The sequence below is a fragment of the Humulus lupulus genome, chromosome 3 (genome assembly GCF_963169125.1).
Source record: "Humulus lupulus chromosome 3, drHumLupu1.1, whole genome shotgun sequence".
NCBI lineage: Eukaryota > Viridiplantae > Streptophyta > Magnoliopsida > Rosales > Cannabaceae > Humulus > Humulus lupulus.
Genome location: NC_084795.1, coordinates 155,073,147 through 155,081,624, shown reverse-complemented (window position 1 = coordinate 155,081,624; position 8,478 = coordinate 155,073,147).

Here is an 8,478-nt window from a genome sequence, read left to right as displayed (position 1 = left end):
TATTAATAAATTCGGTAAATTATTTAAATAACTTATTTGTAACTTATTACAAATTATTAATTAATAACTTTTTCTATATTAGGCATTTTTATTAAATTATACTAATAAAAAAATAATAATACTAAAAAAAATTATATGGCATTACAAATATAATAATTTAATGTTAACATATAGAATTATTTTAAAAAGAAAATTATCAACTATTCACATATAAAGCATTTTTTAATGCTCTTTTTTACTAATTATTTCAAATATAATAAACTAATTTAAAAAATAGAATATATTAATAAAAACAAAACTACAATTAATAAACTTGTAGAGTTTTTTAAAATTATTATAAAGTTTATCCAATTGATAAAGTAAAATATTTTATAAATATTGTAATTAATACATCATTTTTATAAATATATTTATATAATTTAGTTTATTTTTAAAATTATATTATTCATTAATTATATTTTTAGATATTTTTTTAATTGAATTTTGACGACAGTTTATACCTGTCGGTATTGAGTTTTTATTAACTGTCGGTGTTGGGGTCAATGGCGATAATTTTTAACTGTCGGCATTGTTCTTAAATTAACTGTCAGCGTTGGGGTCAATGACAATATTTTTTAACTGTTAGCGTTGGGGTCAATGGCAACAGTTTTTAACTGTCGGCATTGTTTTCAAATTAACTGTTGGTGTTGGGGTCAATAGTAATAATCAAAAGCAACGGTGATAGTTATTGACTGTCGTCGTTAGTTTCTATGCCTACAGTTTTTAATTGTCGGCGTAGAGTTGCACCAAGAAATTACGACAGTCAACAGAGTTGACTATTGTGGTTGGATGTCGGGAAAGTACAGTTTTATTGTAGTGTAGCCACCACCCAAGACCCCTCTACGAGACCGAGCCACCCACAACCCCTCCGCGAGACTGAGCCACCTACGACCCCTCTGCGAGACCGAGCCACCCACCCCCTTCGCGAGACCTAGCCACCCACGACACTGAGCCTGTCATTTGTGCCGTTTTCCCAAGACCCTCGAGCCCCTTCGTTTATGCCGTTTGTCGATGAGCAGCCCCCGAGCCCCCACCATTTTCCCAATACCCATCCCAACCAATGAGCCCGCATCTGGCACAAGGAAGACCACGAGCCCAGACCCAAACCTCTTCCCCGTCACACATGACCTCTTCACAAGACCTAGCCACCCATGACCTCTCCACGAAACTGAGCCACCCATGACCATCCACGAGCCCAAGCCCTCCAACCCCGTCCATAGCCCCATCCGCGACCCACGACCCTTTGTGAGGGTAAGTAGATAAGGGATAGAGAGAGAGAGAGAGAGGAATTTGGGAGGGATGAAAGAATGGAGAAAGAAAGTGACAGTAAGGGAGGGGCAGAGATGCAGTTGGGGGTCTCGAGACTGGGTCTATGCTGAAGGTGTAGAAGTAGAGAGAAGAAAGGAGAAAGAAAGTAAGAGAGAAAGATGGAGTAGTCGGGGGTCTTGAGGAAGAAGAGAAGTGAGTGAGAGAGAGAGAGTGAATCGGGGATGACGACGGGGAAGAAGGGGAGAGAGAAAAGGAAAACCATTTTTTTAATTTTAATTTACTTTGTTTGAATTATAATATATTTCTTATTTGTTTCATATTTTAGTGTTTTATTAATAAATAATTTAATATAATATTTAATTAATTATTAATATAACTTAAGGTAGTTTGGTAATTTTAAAAAAATAGGTTGACAAAATTTAAATTTAGGGTACCAAATATGTACGATTTGCAATTACAAGGTATCGAATGAGTATTATTGAAAACGTAGGGTACCAAGATTATATTTTGATAAAATACAGGGTACCAAATGAGCATTTACCTATATAGTATTAAAATATATATTTCTTTTTTTATGTAAAATATTTGTTGTTTTAAAAAGAAATAAAAACATGTATTATTATTTATCAAAATTATAATATTTTTATTTTAGTTAACTTTTTATCTTAATAAATATTATTAATATAATATATATAATTTGATAAAAGTACAATATTATAAAAATTTAACAACTAATTAATATTAATTTTTTTTAATGATTTAAATAACTCATTTTCAACTAACAATTATATTTATTAAATTATATAAGAAGATACAAATTTAATTAAACTAATTTATTTAAACAAAACATTAAAAATTTGGATAAATTAATATATATAACCTATTTTTAACTAAAAAAATTTAGTATTACAAATTATTAGTTACTACTTTGACAAGTTTTATTTCAATATTAATTAATTTTTCTGTTCGTTTTTTTAAATAGTTGTTATTAGTTTCAAAAGAGAAAAAGAAAATTAGTTCTATAACATCATAATAAGTAGCATTCATGAATTTTTATTTAAAAAAGCTTCTTTTATTAAATATATATTAACTAATTGAATTAACAATTAATATTACAAATTATTATAAAATTATACAATTATTTGAGTAATTTTAAAAAAAAAAACTCATTTTTTGACTAATAGTTATTATATGTTGCATATTATTAATTTATAGTTTTTTTTTATGAATATATTTATATAATATATTAAATTATAATACAAAATACAATTTTATCCCTACTTGATTAAAAAAAATTGCATTGGATGAGACATCAGTTTTCATAGAAATGTCGTCTCATGTTAAAAGTAGACATGTTACGATAGTCTTACTAGAAATGTTGTCTCATGTAAGTTTTAATTTGCATGACACGACAGTTCAAGAGCTACTGTTGTGCCATGTCTATTTTTGACACCAGACAACAGTTCTACAAAAATTGTTGTCTCTCGTGTGTTGCCTAAGTACAGTTTTGTAGTAGTGAGTCCTAGATCCACAAAACAAGGTGGTGGAATCGAGCCCCGAACCCTAGGTCAAAATCCCTCAAAAATAGCCCAAAAACCCCTTTCTGTGAACAGTGCAATGCTACAGCGCTCTAAAGAGGGCGCTATAGCGCTACAAGCAGAACCACACATCCCCAGAAACAGGGCCTAGCGCTACAGCGCCCAAAGACTAGCGCTGTAGTGCTAGTTGCAGACTGGCAAAACCCAAAATCGTTTTCTGCGATTTCTTTCAACCATTTCAACCCCAAACTTGTCCAAATCTTTCCCAAACCCAAAAACAAACTTATCAACACCTCACACTCATCCCAAGCATCCCAAGAACTCATAACCCAAGCTCAAGCAACCCAAAACTCAAGATCTACCATAATGAACCCTAAACCCAGAAATTCAGTCAAACATCAAAGTTAAAGACTTAGAAATCATACCGTGGATGGAAATTTGATCTTGAGTTAAACCCTAGACCTCCTTAGCTTGCTCCTTCTCAACCTTGGCCTGAATTCCCCTAAAATCCCCATCAATTCAGCTTAGTTACACAGCTCAAACCAGTCAAACCCTAAAACTGAAACTTCTAAAAACTTACCTCAATGTTTGATGTGTTCTTGCTAATCCCTTGCCAATCTTCAAGTCTAGCTTAGGATCCTTGATGCTCAGCCTATCCTAGCTCACCACTGAGCTTAACTCCAAGAAAAATGAAGGGAAATGGTGGGAGAACCACAAACCGATCCTTTGAAGAAAACCCACACTGTTTTCTCTCTTTTCTTTTTCTTCCTTCTTTCTTTCTTTTTCTCAGCCTTATAACTCTATTCTACCAATCCCACTAAATATAAAGCTTCATTTAACTTATCTCTAAAAAGCCTAAAGACCAAAATGCCCTCCCTATTAATTCTAAACCCTTTTGTCCATGTAGGGCCATTTTAGTCATTTTACCCAATTCCCACTAATTCCTCGAGTGTCTCTAATAATTTCCCGCTTGCTACCCAATACTTGATTAATCACCAAATATACATTCCTCATCATCAAGATTAACCTCAATATATTTTCCAAATTCCCATTTAAACTCCCCAGGCTTGACCCAAGCCGGGTATAAATTCCCGTTTTGACTTTTCCGCTAACCCGCTCATTCTAGGATTGTCTCGAGTCACAGATCACAGATATCAACACAGTCATGCCCAAAATGGCCAAATTACAATTATGCCCTTTCTAACACAATCAGGTTTACATGCATACTAATACACATAGTCATGCATCTCAAATAGTCAAATAGTCATATAACATGCTTTAAATCATAATCATGCATTTTACTCATTAAAGACACGCACACAAATCCCATTATGCCCTCCAGGCACACTAATCAAGGCCCTTAAGCCTTATTAGCGAATTCGGGTCGTTACCGTTCCAGGCCTACGTCGTTCATTCACATATATGAAATACATAACATAATATCAACAAATATTTAAACATATACTAATCATAAACAATAGGGCTACGCCTTGAAATTCAATCACATAGGTCCATGCCCTACAATAGAAAAAATAGGGCTACCCCTGCTCTACAGGTACAACAGTTTTCTTACCTGTGTCCCAAGCATCTTGAGCACAGCGATCCCGAGCACGGTTCTCTAACTTGAGCCTCGCTGAAAACCTAGTCACAATGCATTAACAATAGCCATCCATCAAATTCTAATCCAATTAATAACTTCGATATATAATTCTAGCCTCCAGGACATTGGATTCTACCAATCTGGGTGGTAAAATCCTTCCCAAGCCTTAAATTTTGGGTTCTCGAGCCAAAAACCTTCAAACAGTCAATACTTCAAACTTGAGGCGTAGCACGCCCAAGTCAGAGGAAAAATGCCTCACAGTTGAGTGACACGGGCTGCAGCCCTCCCATCCTTGGGCTGCGATGCGCCTGGGCAGATAGAGGCCTCCAGCCTCTTCGAAGCACATGGACCGCGGCGCCTGATGAACAGGGCCGCGGCTCGAGCCTCCAAACCTAGAAAATCACCATTCTTCCTATGTGTTTTCCTCGAGGTTAAACTCGATTTTCATACCCCAAACACTAATTAAAATCAGAATCAATCCTAGACTTCCCTCCCACACGACGTAGACTTTATAGCAATCTCATAAACAAATCCTATACTCATCAAAACATAAAACCAAGCTGAAATCTTCCATCCATGCATACTTAAAGTTTAAGCTGGAATTCTAACAGAAACAATTAGCATCAATTCTTACCTCAGTGATATCTCAAGCCTTGAGCTGACTTCCCAAATCTTCAAGCTTCTAGCCTCCCAAATTCCACCCTTGAATCCTTAGTCTCTGGTTAATTTTCACCAAAACCTCAAAGTTAAAGGAGAGAAGGAGTGAGCCGTGAGAAAGAAAAAGACTGAGAGTTATTGTTGTCCTTCCTCTTAGTTCCAGTGGTTTCTTGAGCCACTAAGTATATCCATTTTCCAAAAGTCTAAAGTATCCTGTAGCCTATCCTTAACCCTCAAGTGCCACCAAGGGCAATTTCGTCATTTGTCATGTCCTGCTAATTCCTCGAGTGTTCCTATAAATCCCCATTTAATCCTGACATTCCAAATAATTACTAAGCTTTTACCCATTACTCAATAAATTTCGAACACATATAATATTCCCAAAATACCCCTAGGCTCCTCCCGAGCCGGGTATTTGACCTCGTTGTGTCTCTCTAGCTAAACCGCTCTGTCTCAGATCGTGAATCACAAATATATCACCACTCACATGTGGTATCAATCATAGTATACACAAATATAGTATTTATGCCCTCAAAGGGCTAAAATTACAAATATGCCCCCAATCAACCAAGTGGGGCCCATATGCATATTTAATCCACCTAAACATGCATTTCTAATCACATAATCATCAAATTCATTTATTAACATAATTAAATCAATTATTTCCCTCCAGCCACGCTAATCAAGGCCTAAGCCTTATTAGAAAATTTGGGACGCTACAAGAAAGAAGGCACCAAAAGCCAAGGATAAAAGAATAACACCAAAATGAAGGACCCAAAAGGAAATGTTTCCATTGCAGTGTTGAAGGTCACTGGAAGAGAAACTGTAAAAAGTATCTCCCTGAGCTGAAAAAGTAGGGTAAATATGAGTTGCTTGTACTTGAAGCTTGTGTAGTGGAAGATGATAAGTCATGGGTTGTCAAGGAAACTTGAGTCATCAATGGAACTTGTTGATGGTGAGATGACTATGTATGTTGGAAGTGGAGTGCTCATGTCAGCAAGAGTATTGGCAAAAGTCTATTTATATTTTGGGAACAATTTGCTTATTTTGAATAACGTTTATTTTATTCCTAGTATTTTGAGAAACTTAGTTTCTTTATCTATGTTGCATGAACAATCTTTTGATATTTCTTTTGATAAGAATGTGATTGTTATTTCAAAGAATGGCTTCATATTTTTTGAAGCGAAAAAAATAAACAGATTGTATATGCTTAAGCCAAATGAATGATCGCTAAATAACCCTAAGTTATTCAAAGCAGCTAAACAAAAAGGGAACAAAAAAGAAGCAGTTTCTAAGAGGATGACACATATATATGGCATCTAAGACTAGGTCATATTAGTCTAGAAAGAATAAATCAGTTAACAAAAGATGAACCATTGAGAGAATTAGTTGTTGGAACTCTTTTGGTTTGTGAATCTTATCTAGAAGGGAAAATGACTAAAGGCCTTTTCTCTGTGAAATGAAATAGAGCCAAAGAACCATTAGAGCTTGTACACAGTGATGTGTGTGGTCCAATTAATGTACATACTGGAGGTAGTTACGATTACATCATCACTTTCATTGACGATTACTCTAGATATGGTCATACTTACCTAATGCTTAGGAAGTCAGAAACCTCTGGCCAGATTAAGTACTTCAAAGCTGACGCTAAGAAGCAGTTAGGGAAGACTCTTAAAACAATTCGATCAGATCAAGGTGGTGAATATTTAGATTTAGAATTCAAATATTTTATCCTGGAGCATGGTATTTTATTCCAACTCACAGCACCTGGAACACCACAGCAAAATGGTGATTCAGAAAGAAGAAACAAGACCTTGTTTGACATGGTCAAGTATATGCTAAGCTACTCATCTCTTCCTCTCTCATTTAGGGGATATACACTTCAAACGATGACTTACATTTTTTGAATGTAGTCCCATCTAAGACCATAAACAAGATGCCACTAGAGTTGTGGAATGGTAACAAACCTATTTTGTGCCATTTCTACATTTGTAGTTGTCTTGCTCATGTTCTTAGACGTAAGTCAGAAACTAGATTCAAGGTCTAAAGTGTGTATTTCTGTGGTCTATGCTCTAGAGACACAAGGTGGTTATTTCTATAGTCACAAGGACTACATGACTAACTATAAACCTCAGAGCAAGGTAGTTTTGGAGGAACCCAAAGCTAATAAAATTCCATCACCATCATCATAATCACTAAGTGATAAATGACAAACCGGAGACACAAAATTTCCTAAAAATGGAAGACCAAGTGCAATGTCGTAGTGGGAGGATTGTGATACAACCCATTTGATATGAACATGAGCCACACACCCTTGTTTCTGACACAGACAGGGACTACCCATTGACCTTTAAGGAGGCAATGGAAGATCCAGCAAAGGAGAAATGGCAAGAATTCATGAACCAAGAAATGGAATCTATGTATTCCAATTCTGTTTGGAAACTTATAGACCCATCTGAAGATGTCAGGCCCATTGGGTGCAAATGGATCTTCAAGAAGAAAAAAGGTACATATGGGAAAGTAGAGACATTCAAAGCACGGCTAGTAACCAAAGGATACACTCAAAGAGAGGGTGTCAATTGGGAAGATACATTACCTCATATTTTCATGATAATGTCTATACGCATCCTCTTATCCATAGTGGCTGGCTATGATTATGAGATATGGCAGATGTGTAATGCCCCATGTTTCAGGCACCTACTAGATATTAGGAACGGGGTGGTGAGATATATGTGGATATTATTTTAAATACTATATGCTTAGAAGAAAATTTCATGTTGTAAATGTTATCATAACTTTGTGGTGTGCGGTTTGGAGACAAACCGAGCATTTTAGTCCTAGACCGAAATGAAAACCCTAACCGGGTAAATTATCGAATAATTGTTATTTGAGAAGCATAATTATGTCAAAATAATATTAGGCATTAAATTATTTGAGTAATTTATGTTATGGTCAAATTTTTTTGTTTTTGTGAGAAAAATCTCTAGAAATGCATTTTTGTGAAAAATGCAAATTTTAGTCAAAAATGGGATTTTTCCTAGTTAAATTATTTTGAGTTACAAAAATTGGAGTGTGACCATTAAATTAAATAGAAATGTTTATTTAATTTAATTACCCTAGGTTAAAATCTCAATTAGGGAAAAAAAAACAACCACAATAGTGACTATTTGGGGAAAATTACTATTAGACAAAGATTAATTAGCTTAAGTTAGATTAATTAGAAAATTAATCAAAGGGTGTTTAGGTTTAAAACAGGCGGCAGCTAGAGGGGGTCTTTTTGGTGTCCATTTTTACCACCTATAAATAGGTAAAAATGTCAAAAGGTCTTCACTTTTCACAAACATTTTCTCTCTCAAAACTTTCTTCTCTCAATAT